This window comes from Leptonychotes weddellii, chromosome 5 (assembly GCF_054177405.1).
Source record: "Leptonychotes weddellii isolate Sample4059 chromosome 5, ASM5417740v2, whole genome shotgun sequence".
Lineage (NCBI taxonomy): Eukaryota > Metazoa > Chordata > Mammalia > Carnivora > Phocidae > Leptonychotes > Leptonychotes weddellii.
The window spans coordinates 99,359,420-99,380,675 of record NC_138373.1 but is presented as its reverse complement, the minus strand read 5'-3'; the positions used below and the strand labels follow the sequence as shown (position 1 = coordinate 99,380,675).

The 21,256-nt window shown below is 44.0% G+C and overlaps 1 protein-coding gene across 1 annotated transcript in view; it reads left to right on the top strand.

The window, feature by feature from the left end:
* Nucleotides 1-13,120: 13,120 nt before the first annotated feature.
* SLC38A1 (solute carrier family 38 member 1) overlaps nucleotides 13,121-21,256 on the top strand; it is a 66,719-nt gene continuing 58,583 nt past the window's right edge. The window contains exon 1 of the mRNA XM_081820731.1: nucleotides 13,121-13,378. The gene's annotated coding sequence lies outside the window, so the exon portion shown is untranslated. The remainder of the gene's footprint in view (nucleotides 13,379-21,256) is intronic.

Sequence of the window (21,256 nt, the reverse complement as noted above, 5' to 3'; positions counted from 1 at the left end):
CCTCGCTGCCCGCCGAACCGCGGCCCGGGCCCCGCCGCCGGCCTCAGCCGGACGACGCGAGCGAACGCCCGACTCACCTCGGCAGGCTGGGCCCACCGGGCGCGCTGGGCGCGGGTCTCTTGCCGAGGCTCACCCGCAAGCGCGCCTGGGGGCCCGGCAGCCCTGGAGGGCCCTCGGGCTCGTGCCTGGGCCTCTGCGGGGGCCACTAGGCAGCTCCGTAGCCCCCGGGAGCCCTCTCCCAACGGTGGACCGAGGGGAAACAATAAAGCTTTCTGCAGCAAAAACAAAATAAAAAACCCAACCCGAAAACACTGAAGCGCATAAGGTTATTTATGCGTTCCTACTATAGAAATGTAATTTACCTAAAAATGGGTCTTACTCTTTTTAAAAGATTTATTCATTTATTTGAGGGGGAGAGGGGCAGAGGGAGATAATCTTGAAGCAGAGTCCCCACTGAGCTCTGAGGGGTTGGGCAGTGGGGGCTCCATCTAAGGACGCCTGAGGTCATGACCTGAGTCTGATGTTTAACTGACTGAGCCACCCAGGTGCCCCTCATTTTATTTTTTTAAAAAAGGATTTATGGGTGGGGGTGCCTGGGTGGCTCAGTCGGTTAAACCCCGGACTCTTGATTTTGGCTCAGGTCATGATTTCATGGGTGGTGAGATGGAGCCGTGCTAAGCATGGAGCCTGCTTAGGATTCTCTCTCTCTCTCCCTCTCCCTCTGCCCCTCCCCTTCCCTGCTGGTGCTCTCTTGCTAGCTCTCTCTCTCAAAAAAATAAATAAATAAAATAAAAATAAAAACAAAAATAAAAAATAAAAAAGGATGTATGGAGGTGCCTGTCTGGCTTAGTCGGTAGAGCACGCAATTCTTGATCTCAAGATTGTGAGTTCAAGCCCATGTTGGGTGTAGAGACTGTTTAATAATAAAATCTTTAAAAAATAATAAAAATAAGGATTTATGTGTGAAATTAATTTTCTATAAATTAATTTAGGAAAAATTATTACCTTCTGACTGTATGGTATATTTCCCAACATACTCAGTACTTCATTTATATATTAGTAAAATTTTATACTTTACTTTTTTAAGTGTGTTTCTTTTATTTTTTTAAGTAATCTCTACATCCAGTGTGGGGGGTTGAACTTATGACCCCAAGATCAAGAACTGCATGCTCTGCCAACTGAGCCAGGCAGGCACCCCTATAGGTTCAAAATTATAGAAAGAGAGCCTACACATTTCTTTTTAAGGGAACGCTTACAGATTTTTATGTGTTTTTCTTTTTTTAAAGATTTTATTTATTTATTTATTTGAGAGAGAGAGAGAGACAGCATGAGAGGGGAGAGGGTCAGAGGGAGAAGCAGGCTTCCTGCTGAGCCGGGAGCCCGATGTGGGACTCGATCCCAGGACCCTGGGATCATGACCTGGGCCGAAGGCAGTCGCTTAACCAACTGAGCCACCCAGGCACCCTATGTGTTTTTATTGTAAATGTTTTATGTATATGTTTACGTTGACTCATAGGCATAATAAAAGTCCAAATCTAGGATTTTTGTCTTATTGACTTAGTAATGGTCCTAAAATTCACGTGGAATAATAAATAGATAAGAATAGCTAAGAAAAATATGAAAACACTTGTGCCCTAGTTGTTATTAAGGCACACAACAAAGGTCTACTAAATAAGTATAGATGATAGAAGAAAGAGCAGATCAGCAGACCAGAATAGTTAGATCAGGAGTAAAACCTTATTACATATACATTTTAAAATGTAATAACATCTGATAAAGGAGGCACCACAGCTGAGGGGTAAAGAGAAGGAATTTTCACAACTGGTACTGGAATAATTGGTTAGTGATTTGGAACAAATCAATTTAGATTCCTAACTCTTACTCCTAGGTGGATGAAAGACTTAAATGGGAAAAACCCAAGTCATAAGAAGTAAGGCCAAATTCCAGTGAATATTGTATCTACACAAGAAAAAAATTTGTAGATGTAAGAAAAAAATTCAACAGTTCATTGACATAAAAATTTTAAATTTCTGAACATAAAAAATAAAAAGCAAACAAAAAGTTGAGAAAATGTATAATTAGCTACAATTATGACTTTTAAAATATAAAACATTTGCACAAATGGATTTAAAAACACTAAAATAGGGGCGCCTGGGTGGCTCAGTCATTAAGCATCTGCCTTCAGCTCAGGTCATGATCCCAGGGTGCTGGGATCGAGCCCCACAGGAGGCTCCCTGCTCAGCAGGAAGCCTGCTTCTCTTTCTCCCACTCCCTCTGCTTGTGTTCCCTCTCTCACTGTGTCTCTCTCTGTCAGATAAATAAATAAAATCTTAAAAAGATAAAGTAAAATAAAAACACTAAAATATTAGAACATAGAGTAAAGTATATGATACATAATACAGAAATAATCAGAGATGGGGAAAAGTATTATACGCATATACAATAAAATGAAAATGAAAATCTGAAGTTAATGAGAATGCAAAACCATATGATGGGCTATTTTGTAGTCATTAAAATTTATGTTTTTGAAGAATTGTTAATGATATAATAAAATGATCATAATTTAATGTTGCTTGAAAATGCAAAACTGGACATGATTCTGAATGTAAAAAAGATGGGCACATACACAAAATGAACTAAATTAGGTCTATAAACTTATGGATGAGTTTGGTTTTCCTTAGATTTCACTGCATTTTCCAACTTTTTTACAGTGCAAATAAATTAATTTTGCAATTTTGTGTGTGTATATGTGTGAGTATTTAAAGAATGAACAGGAGGTAAAAAATTGGAAACATGTTGTTAACTATTCTTTGGGGAAGTTGTTCTTAAATGGAAGAAAGAAAAAAGCTGTATCTAGAGAGAGATGTAAAATCAGGGAAAATTTCCTCCCTTTCTTTTTCCTGGTTTTTCTTTCCTCTCCTGTTTCCTCCCCCTTCCTTCCTGTTTCTTTTTTAACGATGAGAGGTTCAAATACTTTATTGTCAATAGAGGAGGAAATGAAAATACAGTAGTAAAGAACTAAATGCTGGAGCAAGTTTCCAAAGGAGATGAGAGAATCAGATAAAGAATGCTGCCTTTAAAAGGGATTAACTTCGGGCACCTGGGTGGCTCAGTTGGTTAAGCGACTGCCTTCGGCTCAGGTCATGATCCTGGAGTCCCGGGATCGAGTCCCACATCGGGCTCCCTGCTCAGCAGGGGGTCTGCTTCTCCCTCTGCCCTCTTCCCTCTCGTGCTCTCTCTCTCTCTCTCTCTCTCTCTCATTCTCTCTCTCTCAAATAAATAAATAAAATCTTTAAAAAAAAAAAATTAAAAAAAAAAAGGGATTAACTTCAAACGCATTTCGTTGAACACATGAATGAATGAATGAATGAATGAATGAATGAATACATGAATGCCAGCAGTATGCAGCTTTCCTATAATTCTGTTCCTTTTCAGAACTGAAATCAGTGAATTAACAATAACAATTTGAATATAGACAAAGAACTATCATATTCATTATTAAATTGATATTGCTAAATGATTCATATTTTAACTATAGGATTATGTCTAAATTCTCATTTTTATATGAAGAGCAAGGAGGAACAATAGAACAAATTGTAACTTTTTTTAAGCACAAAATTTAATTAGACTCCATTTACAAATGTTAATTTCATACAGGGAGTATGCCCTGGAGAATGCTGGCACTTATCCAGATAATTCTGGAAGTAAAAACTATACTTATTGTTAAGGAAGTGGTTGGGACTCTGAATTTTCCAGATAATTCCCATAAGCTAGAAAACTGTTAAGCTAAATATATTACTTTTAAATGTAGGCTGGGGTTTCTTTTTTTCCTTTTAAGAATGACATTCAATAGGGCGCCTGGGTGGCTCAGTTGGTTAAGCGACTGCCTTCGGCTCAGGTCATGATCCTGGAGTCCCGGGATCGAGTCCCGCATCGGGCTCCCTGCTTGGCAGGGAGTCTGCTTCTCCCTCTGACCCTCCCCCCTCTCATGTGTTCTCTCTCATTCTCTCTCTCTCAAAATAAATAAATAAAATCTTTAAAAAAAAAAAAAAAAGAATGACATTCAATAAACACTTACCCTTGGTGTTTTAAAACTGTAATTTATTCACGAGATTACAAAAATTGCTATTCATTTGCTATTCATTTGATACATGTATACAGGCTCCTAAACTTTCAAAACTTAGCTAAATGTACATTTGATAACTATTTTATATTTTTGTTATATTCCTTGTCCTTTTAAGGATCTGACATTTAAATTAAATATGAAAGCATTAGAGGTACTTAACTATATTCTGTTTACTCATTCATATATTTATTAATTGGACAAATATTTATTGAACTTCTATTATGTCTGAGATACTTGGAAACAGGTGAAAACATGTCATCTGCCTTCATGAAGCTTGTAGATTAGTGGGAAAGCAGTCTTTGAATAAATAATTTCAATGTAGGGAAACATATAAGCTAGTTTGGATTTCAGAAACAGCAAGTGACTTCTAAACTTCAGTGGAGAGATTTGGGGGTCAAGAGCAGGTAGAGTGAGTTGTTAGGAGGCTCTCAGGAAAGGCTGATGTGGAATAACAACGTGGACCTCAGGGAGAAAATACTGGAACTCCTGTTTAGATTAATACTTAGATCTTTGGTGACTCTCCCTCAGCGCACACGTTAGATGGCCCCGTCACTTTCAGCACTCAGGGTAACTTGAGGAAGGAGCCCAGATGGGTGACAATGGTGCCCTTGTTAACTTGTCCCCTTTTGGCATATTGTGATGTATTGCTTTTCTGCGTGCTTGGTTGATTAAATTTACAGATTATATTTTAGTTTAACTTGTCCTCCAAAAATGGACAAGTAGATTTAAAACATTCATCTAAAGAAACTTCAGCCTTAAAAAAATAGTAATACAAGCATAAGGAAATAAAAAAAGTAGAGCTGAACTTTCATTCCTAGTAAGGGCTACATTGCAAGGTAAAGCAATGCCCATCTAGTGAAAGTGACAAGAAGTCCATTAAAACAAATTCAGAATAATCAAGTAAGGTTTATGGGCTCTCTTCCATAGTCATTAATGACAGCCCTCATCTAAGTGTACATTTGTAGAAGAACAATGAATAAAATAAATTATTATTGTAAATTAGTGGATGGGATTAAGAAATGAATAGCTTGATTTGGTAAGTGAAGCTAACAGTCACTCCTCCATTGGGTCCACATATGTCTTTGAGGTTTCTTTGCCAGCTATGACAGCCATTAAATTCAGCATCAAAATAAATCAAATCTGGAACCAGATTTGTGAATTGCTGTATCACAGAACATTAAGCACAATTTAAAAAATAAAGTATACTGAATCAAATTTACCTCATTAAAATGTTAACATTTTAATAACAATTAGGAATATATTTTAGTAATAGAATAAAATATTGTAAACAAATAAATATAGGGGTGCCTGGGTGGCTCAGTCGTTAAGCGTCTGCCTTCGGCTCAGGTCATGATCCCAGAGTCCTGGGATCGAGCCCCACATGGCGCTCCCTGCTCCGCGGGAAGCCTGCTTCTCCCTCTCCCACTCCCCCTGCTTGTGTTCCCTCTCTCGCTGTGTCTCTCTTTGTCAAATAAATAAATAAAATCTTAAAAATAAATAAATAAATAAATAAATAAATAAATAAATAAATAAAAATAAGTAAATAAATAAATAATGTAAAAATCCTATTTAATTGTTAAAAATTTGGGGAAATGCTTTTAATGTATGTAATAAATGGGACAGTAATACATATATGTTACTGACAAATGTGTACATGTACATATTATGTTGAGTAAGTATAATCAGATGTTTTTAATGATTAAGTACGTAATCAACCTCCTTTGGAGAGAACTTGGCCAGGAGTGAGTTGATGGAAGCTCAAGCTAGTGATAGCCATGAGGATGGAGAAAAAGGAACAGATGCTTGAAGTATTTAGGCAACAGAGCAATGGGACAGGCGATTATTCCTTTGAAAATGCACACTGGACCATGTCCATTACCCCCGCCCTATTAAAACCCTTAGGATAAAGAGAACAGAATCCAAACAAGGCTCCCGTCGTCAGGGGAGCCTTCCTGACTCCCAGGCCAGTTCATGTTCCTCTGTTCTTCTCACAGAGTCACGCTCTGAGTTCTTTTCCTCTGAGCACTCCTCTTCGTCTGTAATTTTCACATCTACTGCCAAGATCACCTGAGGAATATTGGCCTCGCACTCTAACTCCAAGCTCCATGAAAGACCAGCAAAATGCCTGGCACTTAGTAAATGTTAATTCGAAGAATTAATTAATTTGATGTGAAGAGTAAAGGAGACAGCCAAGATACTCCCCTTCTCCCAGCTCGAGTGGTTGTGCCCCTGGTGGTGCTGTTTCCCAAGATGGAGTCTATAGGAGGAGAGGACCCTTTGGGTTGGGGAAAGAAATGATGAGTTCAATCTTGGACGTGTTACATTTGAATCAAAAACTTTGAGCATTTTGTGTATGAATATATGTGTGTATAAATAACAATAAATACATACAACAGAAGACTATCAGTTTTACATCTCTTGTTAAAATTACCCCCTTTGTGATTATGAAGTAGCTTCGTATGCCTAAAATAAAACTGAATAAAGAGTCCTTCAAAAGGGATATTTCTGGGTATTTCCTATTTTAAGAACAATCATTTAGAATAGAAACTTATTTTGGTAAAGCGTGTTACTCTACTCAAGTCATGAATAGGACTCTTCCCCCTAAGTACTGCCAGCAGTAGAAAATAAGATAACATAAAATAAAAACAAAAAACAGCCCCTCCCTTTCAAAGCTATCTTTTCATCAGAAAAGGCAAAAGCTGCATTTCCCCCCCTAGTATGGCTATAGCATCAAATAACACCAGGAGAGCCTCCAGCACCGTGAGATGACCCAGCTCTCATCCTGCCCTGATAGCTCATGCCACGCATTTCCCACAGGTTTCAGATCTTCTTGCCTCCTGATCTTATCATTCATTTTCTCCTTTTCTTGTCTTTCTTAACTTTCCCTGATGCCCTTCAACCACTTCCCTATCACTTTCCTTTCTCTCACTCTTGGATGCAGATCCTCTCTCCAGCTCTATTGCCTTTGGACACCCAAACTGATAAGAAAGAAAGAAGGATCACATTGGATCAGGAGAAAGGAACAGTTAGCCCTGTATCCTGTTTCCTAAGAATCTCTAGGGGCTTATGGAGGGTTTATAGCTCGGCCTGGCCACTGGAGCATTATATTTCAATCTGTCATTTATGAATTTATGTCATCCTTGCTTTAAATGAATACTTGGGGGAAGAAATGAATACTTGGAAACATGCTTTTGACCTTTACTTGCCTGATTCCAAAGCCTGCATCCATGCCCTCTCTGTTAGTAGTAACATCTTTGTGTACTATTCTTAGGGTACTGATTCTCAGAAGTGACACCAATGAAATCTAAGTTCCTTCTACTTATTGCCAAACTGTTTTCCAGTAATAATTTTCATTATTTGTTGAATACTTAAGATATGTTGTGAACTATTTTAAGTGTTTACACTTACTAACATACAAATTTCTTATGAGATAGGTATTATTGTTCATTTCTGTTTTAAAGATGAGGACACTGAGGCACAGAGACATTAAGTAACTTGCCCAAGGTCACAGAGCTAGTAAGCTGTGGTGTCAGAATTAGAACTCAGGCAATCTGGCCCAGAGCCCACACTCAATCACCTAATTTGCTACCCTACAAAAAGTTGTACCAATTTCCACTGGCACCATTAGTAAGTACAGATGCTATACTGCTTTGGAACACTTCTACTCTTTAATTAATACATTATTAGGTAGATCCTAAACTTCCCTTTCTCTCCTTAAAGATAAAGTTGAGAGCTGAAGTGGAGGGCTAACTGTTCTCTAATACCATCTCTCTCCCCATTCCCACGGTGGCAGAAATGGGAATAGAGGTGTGGCTTGATCTTCAGTATGGGGTGAGGACAGTAAAGTACTTTGCGCCCCTAACTTTGGTAAGTACTCTGTAGACACTGACTCATTTGACCATCAGATGGGTATCATTACCCCATGTGGCAACAAGCTAGGGAGATACACTCACAGTTGACTTGCACAATGATGCATAAATGTGAGGTAAATTAGACATCAAACCTTCAGGACTGATCATCAGCCCTGGGTCTTTATCTTGTCATACAGTCACAATACTTCATGAACCCTACTCCCTGCTCCCCTAAGAGATAAAACAAACAAAAAATGACCCTATAAAGCTGACCTGGGCCAAAATCAGAGGCAAGAGACACTTTTCCAGAAGCCCACTCTGGGATTTTAATTAAATTCAGTTTAGAGTCTGGGGATTGTTGACCTCCTGCCAGAACCCATCAATTACAAATCCAGTGAGGTTGGGCGTCTGGGTGACTCAGTCAGTTAGGCATCTGCCTTTGGCTCAGGTCATGATCCCAGGGTCCTGGGACTGAGCCCTGCGTCAGGCTCCCTGCTTGGTAGGGAGTCTGCTTCTCCCTCTCCCACTCCCCCTGCTTGTGTCCCTCCCCTTGTACCCCCACCAAATAAAAAAAAATAAAATCTTAAAAAAAAAGAAAAGAAAAGAAAAACAAATCCAGGGAGGTAGAATGTTCATCTCAGTGCTGGAAGAAGTGACAGTAGGCTCTGTCCATCACAGTGCTACTGAGAAGGGTGAGTTCACACAGTGCTATGTATCTGCAGAAAGATGGCCAAGAGGACTGGGAACTCCCTTAGTTGCAAATTACTTTTTCCTGTGGCTGTTTAACTCCTAGAGCCAAAATGTTGTCACCTCTGCATAAGATTATCCAAAGAACAAGAATGGTAAAAAGGGTTTATGAGGCAAAGAAATGTGATCACATCAACAAAAGGAAAACCAATAATTAAAAAAAATTTTTTTTAAGATTTTTTATTTATTTTTTGACACAGAGAGAGACAGTGAAAGAGGGAACACAGCAGGGGGAGTGGGAGAGGGAGAAGCAGGCTTCCCCGCCGAGCAGGGAGCCCGATGTGGGGCTCCATCCCAGGACCCTGGGACCATGACCTGAGCCGAAGGCAGACGCTTAACCGACTGAACCACCCAGGTGCCCCAAAACCAATAATTTTAAAGACCATCTGTTATTTTAGACATTCCTATAAATAGGAATAAAAACCTGATTTCAGAATAAATAACTTATTTTCTAACAAGGTAGGTTTTGTTCACAGATGGCTGTACTGTTTCTGTTACAAGTAGAAAATGTACAGGACGCTTATTCTGAATTAACCTCACCAGTTGACTTTTCTATTTTTCATCGTTGTTAAAATTCAGACTGTCCGAAAACAGCCCTTTACAGATTAAAAGGAAAAACGACATATTCAGAAGAGAGTATTTATCCTATGACTCACAATGCATCCACAAGAAGTCTGCTAGTAGCGGGGCCAGATGTATTTGGAAAGTTTTGAAACCCCACAGAGGAAAGCACGGTGTCTCTGTAAGTGCACAGCTAGCTGGGATCCTTCCAGCTGTCCTCACGGGCAGCCCACATGGGGAGTGAATGCGACCCGAGGTGATGACAGGATGAAGCTGGATTGAGAGCAGATGTGATTTAAGTTCAGGCTGAATCCTCTTTGGGGCTCTTTCTCCACAAAGCCACCCTTCCTTCCTGGAGCCATTCGGAAAGGACCTGTGGGGCTACCAGAAAACCCAGGTGACCCCAGGTGATTCAGTTCTCCTTTCACAGTATAGATTCTTTCTCCAGCATCACCTTCAGAGCAGACACGGAAATGTTATTTTCTTGGTTTCATAGGGCAGCCCGCAGTACAACCTGTGAATGTGTCCTGACTACCTTCCGTTCGGGGAACATTAGATACCATGGACAATGCCCTTGGAGCTCACAAACCCAGTATAGAGCAAACGGACTCCCTGGACTCTCTGGAAACAGGGCAGTGGTTCCTACCTGAAGGCAGAGTGGCCTGGGACCTGTGCCACCTCCTGGCTCTTCAAAGAGGGTTCTTCCCACATTGGGGAACATTTTAGAGCCAGACACAGAGAATCAGCTTTGGAGTCAGATCGGGATTCTAGAGCTAGATGGGCCAGTTAGACCTGTCTGAACTTGGGCTAATTTCTTCAACGTCTGAATCGGGGATTAGGATGGTCTGCACCTCTTAGGAATGTCGTGAGGATTAAATAAGAAGCCATCTGTGAAGGGCTTGTCCTGCTGCTTATGTCTCAGCAAGCACACAGTGACTGGGGAAGCTGTCATCATGACACCCTTTGCCCCCATTTGAGACCACAGCAATTGCGTTTAGGGGCTGAGCTGCGGAAAGGAAGTTATGCCTACAAGCAGTCCTGAAGAAAACCACACAGTGCAGTGAGCAGGCACTCATCCTGAACACTAACTACCTCTTCCCTCCTTCTCCCCCCACTTCTCCACACAGCAGCAGCCCTTCCTTTCAGCCTCCACGTTGATGCTTACACTCTCGTTCCAGGTTGTCAACTAAAACCCGGATGAGGGCTGAAGATCCTCCTCAACTCGAGAACCAAGGGTGTCTAGTTGCAAGAGGTTGTAGCATCATGGGTAAGACTTGAGCATAGACTTTCAGTTGAGACCTGAACAGCAATCACTTCCTGGCTTCCCCCTTCACCGCATTCTGTCTTAAATGAACAGGGACAATTCATCCTCTTTGAACCTGCTTTCTTGTTTATACAGAGAGGATAATACTTAATTGAGTAGTTGGAGGGATTAAATGAGATAATATTTACATGTAAAATGCATAGCACAGTAGAAGTTCAATTCATTACTCTTGAATCCAATTCAAGGAGTAAAAGTTCAATTCGTTACTCTTGAAACCAATTTAAAAAATGCTAGGTAACTGCAGTCCTTGGGGTGCATAGAAACTAGCAAATAAGTTGATCAAAGGATGAGCTTGAGATCAGATGCTCTCCAAACAAGTATTGGTGAATATACATTCTGCCTAATAAGGTAAAGATTTCAACAGCCCTTGGAACTATGCTCAGTTTACCTACCTTGCCTGTTCAGATTTCTTTCCTTTTTTTTTTTTTTTTTAAGATTTTATTTATTTATTGACAGAGAGAGACGGAGAGACCGAGCGAGCACGAGCCGGGGGAGCGGCAGGCAGAGGGAGATGCAGACCGCCCCCTTCCGCTGAGCAGGGAGCCCCACATGGGACTCGATCCCAGGACCTCGGGATCATGACCTGAGCCGAAGGCAGACGCTTCACAGACTGAGCCACCCAGGCGCCCCTCGGATTGCTTTCCTTATTTATCAGAATTATTGTGTCAGGCAAGGTGCACACTACTTAAAATTACTTAAAATTAACTCCATACTGAATTAGCTTCCTGTAGGAAAGAAAGGGGGAAAGAACCAACTTTTTGAGGACCTGTAGAATATTGCCATGATCTGGGTACAATTAACCCTCTGTTTTACGAGTTGGGAAGACAGGACTGGGACAAAAGTGAAGCAGGTAAGGCAACAGTGTCAGAGGCAGAATTCGAACGCAGGTCTGTCCGAGGTAAGCTACCATCATTTCGCCCCCTTCTGTTTGCACTGAATTTTTTATTTCTCAGGTTTATTCAAGAACATGCCTTCTAAATAGGGTTCTCAGGACGCTATTGCTGAACCAATGAAAACCACTTGTTGCCATTTGAAGGGAAAAAGGATTTTAGTTATCAGGGGTTTGAAATTTGGTTGTCCTTTAACTTTTCCAGCTGTGGTTAAAAAAAAAAGCGATGGCTACTCCATTCGGTCTGCCCGCTTGAAACGCTTCAGGTAGATTAATTTTTGAATTATGATTCACCTTTCCTTTCCTGTTTTGATGCAACACGGAGACTGAACGATTCCTGTCAATAAAGAGCTCGAGTTTCCACCCCGCAAATTCGCTCTGTAATGACAGCCCAATTGGCTGAGGCGCAGGTGGGATTTCCTGACGCCATTTTAAGGAAACACAACTCCCCTGCAAGGAAGTGCCCAGTTAAAAGGGTCTATGCCTGAAACAAAGAGTAAGCAAAAGATAGGGAAACGGGCCCAGTTGCCCAGTCCCCTGCATCCTGTTCCCTCGCTCCCCGCTGCCCCCGAATTTGGAGCGCCCCTTCGCGCCCAGGCAGGTGCGCGCTCCGAGCTCGGCAATTCTATCGGGTCGCGTCACACCCAGTCCCCCAAAGAGAGCGCCACCGCACCGCTCTCGGGGAAGGCTGGCGAGGTCTGCGGGTGTGCTGGATCCGGAAGAGGGGAGGCGCCTCCCACTGCGGGGTAGGGACAAAGGGTTTCCAAAGGTGCCCGGGCGCCCCGCTCCCCCAGCCACTGCGCAAGCCCCCTCCCTTCCCCCACCAACCCGGGCCTTCTCCGTGCGGTGCCGGGAGCCAACACACCGCCCCAGCGCGGCCCGCAGCTCCAGACACTGCCAGCAGTTCGCTGAGCTGCGCGAACCAGCCACTCCCGCGGCCATCCTCACGCTGCGCCCTTCCCACAATGCAACTTCCCTGGCTCCCTCGGCCCATCTGCGCTCTGGCGTACCCCGAAATGCGGCCCCATCGCACAGCCCTCCTCTCCTCCGCCGGCGCCCTCTTAGTCGCTCCCACTTCCATCCCCAAGGGCTCCTGGTCTCCAGCCGCCACCGCAGCCGGGTTCTGGGCCCGCTGCCGGGTCCCCAGGAGGGCGTGGGGCAGGTGTCCAGGCTGCGCGCCGCCTCCTCTCCCGGTGCCACCGTCAGTGCACCCAGCACACGCACGCCCCGCAACCACTCCCTCGTCCCTTCCCCGATGCTCAATCTCCGCCAGCCGCGGTCGCTGCATCCTCTGAGAGCCGCAGGAGGGAATTCGCGAGACGCGGCCGTCAGCAGAGACACCATGTGACGGGCACCGCTCAGTGACAAGCAGCTTTGGTTAAAAAGCGGGCGCGCGGGAGGGGAGGCGGCGGGACGCGGGACGCGGAGGAGTGGCCTGACTTTCCCCCTTTAAACCATCACGAGCCATGGAAGCGCAAAGGCGACGCGCCCCCCAGTAGGAGAATGACTGCGGTTCGAGACCCTCCGTGCCAGAGCGTGTGGATGTAAGTGCGAGGCTAGCGAGCAGAGTGTGGGTGGGGGTTGGCGGTGGAGGGAGATTCTGATGCAATCGGCCCGGAAAGGAGGAAGAGAGCCAGAGAGCGCGGGCTGGGGTGGCCACGCCGCTCTGCCTGAAGGTCGCTGGGAACCTCCGCCCTTCACCTTCCTCGGAAATCCGCCACCGCGCGCGAACCCTCCCCGCCCAGCCCTCGCTGACGGAGGCCACCTTTTCCCCGCGGAGGCAGCCAGACCGTGACACAAAGGACATCACACGGCCGGGGGGAACCCCGGAAGGGCGGACACCTGGTCTCCTTTTGCCACTTTTCCCTTTATTGCCCAAGGTAAGGCGATTCTGCTTTTCCAGGGGGAGCCCAGGGAGCGGTGGCAGGGAGGAAAGGGATGTTTGGGATGCGAGTGGAGGTGGTAACGTACAAGTCACCCAAGCGGGCATGGAAGGAAGGAGTGAGCGGTTCTACCGGCGGCGTTGGGATTTTGCTTGTATTACAGGAAAAGTCCAGATCCTCTGTTCTCCGAACACACGCGGTAGCGTAAGGCGGCGTAGGGGCCCCAGATTTCACCTTTGCGTGGGCTGTGGCTTACTTTTTGGGTCTGTTTCATAGCGGCAGAGTGTGGCACGCAATCTGGTTAAATGGTACTTAGGGTCGGGGACCACGCGGGTCTGGAGGGAGAGTGCAGAGGCCGAGAGGGCGCTACTGCATACCCGAGGAGTGTTCGAATCCTGGACATTTGGGAACAATTTCCTGCGTCCGCAGGGCCCAGAGGAGAGCATGTGATGCCCCCGGGGGTGTGCGTGGGGCCGGCTGGGGCTGGGGGGACTGGGCGCCGCGGGGGAACCGAGCCGCCGAGCGTGAGTAAACAGGAGCACGTTTGCAGCCCCTTCCTCGAGCTCTGCCCCCTCTCTCAGTAGCCTAGAGTAGGAGGATGCGGGGGGAAGATTACTAAAGGAAGCTGGCGGGGATTCACTGTCCTTTCCCGCCCTGAAGAGGTGCTTTCCAACATGAAGAAGGGGAGAAAGAGAAGTGCTGTTCTGAGAGCTGGATTCCGCGGGAGCTGGCGAACAAAAGGCCACCGCTCGCGCGGGGCCCGGGCGCGGACTGCCCTCGCCTCCTCTCCCCTTCCCTCCTGCGGTCCCTAGCCCCTCGCTCGCGTCCCTAAACGTGGCCACAAAAGGCCTTTGAACTCGCCGCGTCGGTGCCGGGAGGAAAGCGCTCCTTCGCCCTAGTGCGCCCCCTGGGGCGCCTCCCACCCCCATAATCCACCTCCCTGAGCGTCTGGCTCCTCAGCACCCACTGGGACCCCACAGGTTACGGGGCTGCCTGGGCGCTGCTTCCCTGCGGAGTCGCCCGCCCCTGGGTTTAGGGTGAACTGTATTCGGAGGATATACAAGAGCATATGGCGGCAAAAGGAATTTCGCGGTCACAGCCTCACCGCATTTCGGGATGCCTTTCACAGGCTGTCTCGGGCTTGGGAAGGTGGTGCTACAGTTGAGAGCCCTTTGTGTCTCGCTCTGCGGCTCGGACCCAGTTTTTATAGCACTGTTTCGTGGAAACCTTACCGCCGCCAGGATCACGTACTTTTTCTCAGACGAATCCATGGTGATGTATGTAGTTAAGAGTGAAAAAGACCCCAGCGCTAAGAAACGGTATTTATTTGTATGCGAAGGGGGTTTGACATCTCTGCAGTGGAGTTAATTTTTTTTAATATAAGGGGGAGGAGAGAATAAGGCTGTGGTTTGCAGACTGCGGAGAACAGCAAGGCTGTAATTTGTTACCTTGATAGAAGAAACTGTGCAGCAACTCGTGCTTTTTCTGACGTCAGAAGGACAACGGAAATAAAACCTGAGCTAGGTGGCTGGCTGGCCTCATTGTTGAAACATCTCACGCTGGGTGGGTACTCCTGAAATCTATGCGAAACTGTCAAGATGAGGCACTGATCCTGGATTTTGCTTCCGCTCCAGCCTCAAAATGGCTTTACTCTTCTGAGTCACTTCAATTCTCAGCATGTCACCTTAGGTATTTAGGAAACTTGCCTAGTTTGGTTTGAGGTCTTAAAACCTTGATGAGGTGTGTTAACCCCCCTCATCCCCCCCAAATATTCAATAAATATTTCCTACTGAGGACTTATTATATGGAACTAGATAAAGTTTGTGCTTCTGTGGAGTTTCCCTTCTCCTGGGGGAAAGAGACAATAAATGCACATATAATGAATTTCAGGTATTTGTTAGGGTAAGGGAGAAATAAAACAGGATCATGTGATGGGGGAGGGCACTAGAAATAGATGACCGTGGAGCAGGGCCTGTGTGGGAGGGTGACGTTTGTCCAGAGACTAGGAGGCCAGGCATCTGTCTATTCTAGTCTTGTATTTTTCCTCCCTCTGGGTGATACTTGCAGACGAAAACCAATCTTACTCATTATTGTTCCCCTAATGCCCAGCACAGAGTAGCTGCTTAATAAATGCCTCTCAGATTGAGACTTTAGTCATCTCGATCACTTCTTTATGCTGCTGTTGACTATCCCTTCCTTTTCTAGATCCCATTATTCCTCTTTCTCCCAAGCGAAGATGTGAGAGGTTTCTTTACTCTGCTTCTCTTTCCCTCTTACCTTCTCCCCACTTCTGAGCAGTTACCAGGCCCTTGCAAATGCCTCTCAAACCTGTCTTCTCATCTCCATTCCCACTGCTCAAGTTCAGGTCCCTGTCATCTGTCCTAGACATGGCAATGCAAGTCGTGTACTGGGATACAAGGATCATGAAGCAGATGTGGAGGTTCCCTGAAGAAACCAGTGCTTCACACAAGCACAATACGTGGTGAAGAGTGAAGCAGAGAATTCATGAGGTAGAACAGCTTTCTAGTTGCTCTCCTTGGGTACCAAGCCCTGCTCCCCTAATTCAGTCTCCACACTTCCATGGGATCTGTTTTTCTAAAACTCAGTTTGCATTTTCCTAGTGACTTTGCTTCTAAAAACCTTCAGGGGGTTCCCCTGGCCTAAAATTAAAGTCTCAATTCCTTAGCTGGGCACTCAGGACCCTCCACGGTCTGACACCTCTTCTCTTTCCATCTTTCTCACAGGTCACCCTGTGCTCTCCCTGTGGCTTTTCTGCTTCAGTATGGGTGTTGATTCTGGACTAGAATGCCTACTGTCATTCTGTGTATTTGTGAAGGCCTAGCCCAAATGCCTCTTTTCTCCCTTTTCCAATCAGTGTTCACTGATCATCTCTTAGCATTTTCATAAGGATTTATCTTTTCCTTTTTGCACTTTTGTCACTCCAGGTGATGGAAGGCAGGAGATGAGGCACAGGCTGGGTTCCAACTTACCAGCCCAGGGACACTGGGAAAGTTTTCAGCATCTCTAAACCTTAGTGTCTTTGTTTTTAAAGATTTTATTGATTTATTTGAGAGAGAGAGCTGCGAGAGGGAAGGGTAGAGGGGGAGGGGGGAGGGAGAGAGAATCCTCAAGCAGACTCCCTGCTGAGTGTGGAACCTGACATGGGGCTTTGTTTTTTCATTTGTTAAATGGGAATGAAGATAACGGTGGTGGTGGAAGTGGTACCTATCTTACTGAGTTTCCTGAAGATTTAATGAAGATAATGGTGTGAAGCGCTTGGCACCATGGTAACACTCCATATATATTGAATTAAAAGGGACTTCAGGTTTCTCGTCTATCAGAGGTGGTGGGAAAGTTGATCAGTAAAGTTCCCCTTACCTCCAATATTCTCTGCATATTTAATCATTTAAAATACTTTTCTGAAAATAATATCTTAATGGAAACTATGAAGGGTGATGTGGGGGTGGGGGGAAGGATGTGTGTCGAAGTAAGCACTTTCAAAATCGCACCATAGACTTCAGAAAAAGACACCTTGGACCACTGACTCTAAACCGCGTCTTTTAAAAACAGTTACACTTACTTCTGAAATTTGCTCACATTATAGTCATTGGTTTTCTAGTACCCACCTATGTGTTAGGGTTACTTAATAACAGTAAAGGAATTCAGTGATCAGGAAGGCCCTGTGTTTGGGGGAAACTTTGCAAAAACCAGGCTTAAAATCAAGGAACTCTGCCTCAGGTAGAGTTACAATGTGTCTTCGCCAATAATTAGCTGGGTGCACTTGTGCAAATCATTTAACATTTTTATGCCTCATTTTCTCATTTGTCCAATGCTAATAAATAGTGTCCAAGCTGCCTAACTCACAGAGTTTTGAAGATAAATGAGAACAGAGCTGAGGAAATCCTTGAACAAGCTAAAAGAAGTACTCAAGATGATAATCATCTGGAGTTAAATGTGCTGCTAATCCACAGGTTTAGGGGACGAGTTTAGATTAGTGATTCTCCACTCTGCCTTCACATTAGACCCACTTGGGGTCTTTTATTTTTATTTTTTTATTTACTTTTTTAAAGATTTATTTATTTATTTATTAGAGAGAGAGAGAGAATGAGAGCGTGCAGGAGCAAGTGGGGGGAGGGGCAGAGGGAGAGAATCCAAGCAGGCTCCCCACTAAGCCCAGATCCCATGATTCTTGAGATCACGACCTGAGCCAAAAACATGAGCTGGACACTCAGCCCACTGAGTCACCCAGCCACCCCCAACTTGGGGTCTTTTAAAAGCTACCAATGTCCAGACTCCATTTCCAGACCTTCAGATGTAGTTGGCGTGGGGTGGAGCCCAGACTTGGGAATATTTTTAAAAACACCCAGGATGATTCTAATTACAGTGGCTTAGATTTTAAAGCAAACAAAATAAAGTCAGAATTTAAATGAAGACTTCCATATGTTGTTTGATAAAGTGTAAGTTATTCAGAATTGTGAGCTTGACTGACTTTTCCCCTGATTTGACTAAACCAACCAGTCGTTGACATCATGGAACCACAGCCTTAGGTTACAATTCACAGCCTGGATTTTCCCAGGCATACAATCCTGTCCAGTGATACAGCCGGGGCCACATGAAGATTTAATGTGTGGATCTCAGTTTCCATCTTTTAGGAGTGATGAAGAAGACTGGAAAAGAAAGAGACAATGGAAAGGAGAAGGAAAGGGATAGGCTCTGACCCAGGTATGGGAGGAAGAGGCTCTGAATAGGAGAGACAGGACAGAGCACAGAGAAAAAGTCGTCTTTGATTTATGGAACTCGTTTAGTTGAGGTTGCACACCGGTGGCTAGAAAGCCAAATAAAGCCCGTGGGTACATTTTGTGTGACCTACACTTTCTTTTAAAATTGTTTGGAATTAGTTGTCAATATTTAAACATCTGATTCTCACTTAAAATCTGGATTTCTGGCAGTTCTTTTTTTTTTTTTTAAGATTTTATTTATTTATTTGAGAGAGAGAAAGCAACAGAGATAGTGAGAGAGAGTGAGCACAAGCAGGGAGGAGAGGGAAAAGCAGGCTCCCCGCTGAGCAAGGGGCCTGATGCGGGGCTCTGGGATCATGACCTGAGCCAAAGGCAGAGGCTTAACCGACTGAGCCACAGGTGCCCCGAGTTCTGGCATTTCTTGGAAAAAAAAAAAAATCGAAAGATCTGGCTTATTCCTACTGAAATAGGTGGGATATGTGTTCTCCAGTTTCTTACGCCCAGTCTGCGTTGCTCATTTGTCACACGTACCTGGGCCCTAGTTGCATTTGCAACCCTTAGTCTACATCTATCTGTAGACATTAGGACTTGCTGCACATTCGAATCCCCTGTAGAGCATTTAAACTATCCGTGCTTGATCCCACCCTAGACCAATTAAATCGGAAACTGCTGTGTGTTAGGTTATTTTTTTTTTTAAACTCCTGAGGTGATTCCTCTGTCTAGGTCTAGAACTGAGGACTTCCAGCCTAGGTCACCTATTCAGAAGATTTGTCCACAAGCCCATTTCTTATCTCTGAAAATGATCCATTAAGAAACACTGGATAGAATCATAAATTCAGAGGGTTTTAAAACTGGAGATCTTTGAGAGAACATTGGTTAATCAGAATTTCCTATTTTAAGGTGAGAAAACAGGCCTAGAGGGAAGAAAAACTTGTCCAAGGATTATTACATCATTTGATATTGGGGCATAGTGTGTTTTATGATGTTTTCTATTTCCATGCAAAGGTAATTTTTTGTTATAAATGAACGTCTTTACATGCACCACTTTGTGATGCTTTAAAATTGCCATTATTTCTTGAGTATTTTGTCGGGAGCTAGCTATCATAGCTTAGCTAAGCCTTAAAAACAAAGAAAACCCCATCCAGCATTTTTAGTTCAACAGCAGTTCTTGATCAAAAACATCATTAGAGCAAAAACATGTATGTGCAAAGAAAGAATTTTCTCAAACTGTTCCAGGCTGTTTTCAACTCTGTGTTTTTAGTAGTTATTTAAATCTATGAATTTTCAGTTGATGAGGAAGATTTTTAGTTTTGTGGTACCCACACTGCTCAAATACACTCACTGTTCTCATTTATTTAAGCAGCAAGGGGATTTTTTTTTTTTTTTATGTACTATACAGTTTGTCCCATATCCAAAGTTACAGATTGACTTCGTTAACTTCTGGAGTTTATCAGTATCTTCTGTCTTAGAGAAATCAGAGTCGTTTTAAAACATCTGAATAAGGATAGGTTAATTCCCAGACATCATAGGCTGGGCATATTGATAACAGACATTTGAAAGATCACATAGGAACCAGAAGAGAAGGGGAATTCTGGAGCAATGGGTGCAGGTGTCAGGATACTGTGAACAAGTTAGGATGCAGGGGTCCACCTGTCCCAGGAAGTGAGCAGCTCATCTCCCTGCCCCACGCAGAAATATTTGGTACTTATCCCCTGATGAGCTTCCTTTAACCTGGGGCTTCTCTCCCTTGGCACTGCTGACACTTGCAGGCAGATAACTGTTGTGGACTGCCATCCTGTACATTGTATAACGTTTCACAGCATGCCCCGACCTCTCTCCACTAGAAGTCTGCAGCATCCCCTCATTTGTGACAGTCAGAAATGTCTCCAGACATTGCCAGAATTGTCCCCAGTAGACAACCACTGCTTTAATTAATTCCACTTTCTCTGGACCTTTAGAAATCATGCCAAGAATTCCTAAACATTCCAAGCATAGTGACTGTGATGTTCATGATAAATACTTTCCATTTATGTAGGACTTTACAGTTTTAAATGTATTTTTACATAATTCTCACATGCCCAGATTAAATGTAAAAGGAAGTAAGTGGCACACTTCATGAAGGAGATGAGGCTATTCATGTTGCTTCCTTTATCTTCCCATTTCTATTTTGTTTTCCTGAGAAAGTGTGTTTGTGAGGATCGTTAATATATTGTCTGCAGACAGATGATCATAGCTTGCTTTTTAAATTTAGTCATCATTATTATTGTTAATGTATTTGCTACTACCATGTGCTAGGGAGCTATGAGGTCTATGACCCCTGTCTTCGAGGAGTTGACATTCTAATTACGGAGGATGATAAGTACACAAGAAGACTATTAACATATATAAGAACCCTTGTATAAGCCAATGAGTAATCTATACAAAAATGCTTGAAGAATTCATGACAGGTAAATAGTCAATCATGGGTTGGTCATTGGAGAGAGATATCACAGAGAAGGTTGGTTTGAAATTAAAAAAAAAAAGCATGAAAGCAAACAAGCTGGGCTCTGAGAGAAATGTACTTACATAGGAATGGGCTTTACAGGAACGGGGAGGGGAGCGTGTTCAGGGCCAAAGGAATGGTGTGAACAAAGCAGAAAACTGTATGACTAGATCCATTGAAGGAATGGAAGGTTCAGGAGGAAGGTCATCAGAGAGCAAATTAAAGAGATAATTATGAGCAATCTGGGATTGTCTTGTAAGGTTCCAGAGATTAGACTTCATCCTGTAGACATTGGGTGGGAAATTATGATTGGCAAGAAGAGAAGAGCAATGTGCCAGACATGTATATTCAGGAACAACCTGACTCTGTAGGGGGGAGAAGGTAGGGTCGGCAGGTAGCATGGGGGAAAGCGAGTTAGGATTGTGGGCAGAGAGGAATGAGGGTTAGGGAGGGGACATATGAAAGAATGTTGCTGGGGCCTGGTGACTGATTAGATATTCAACCGCATTAAAGCAATACCCAGGCTCCACGTCTGAGTGATGAGGAGAAGGAACATTATCTTTAACAGGAATAGCAAAGCTGATGCGTGAGGTCAGTGCTGTGTTCAACTAGGCATGTGGAGTTTGAGGTAATGGCCAATATCCGCGTGGAGAA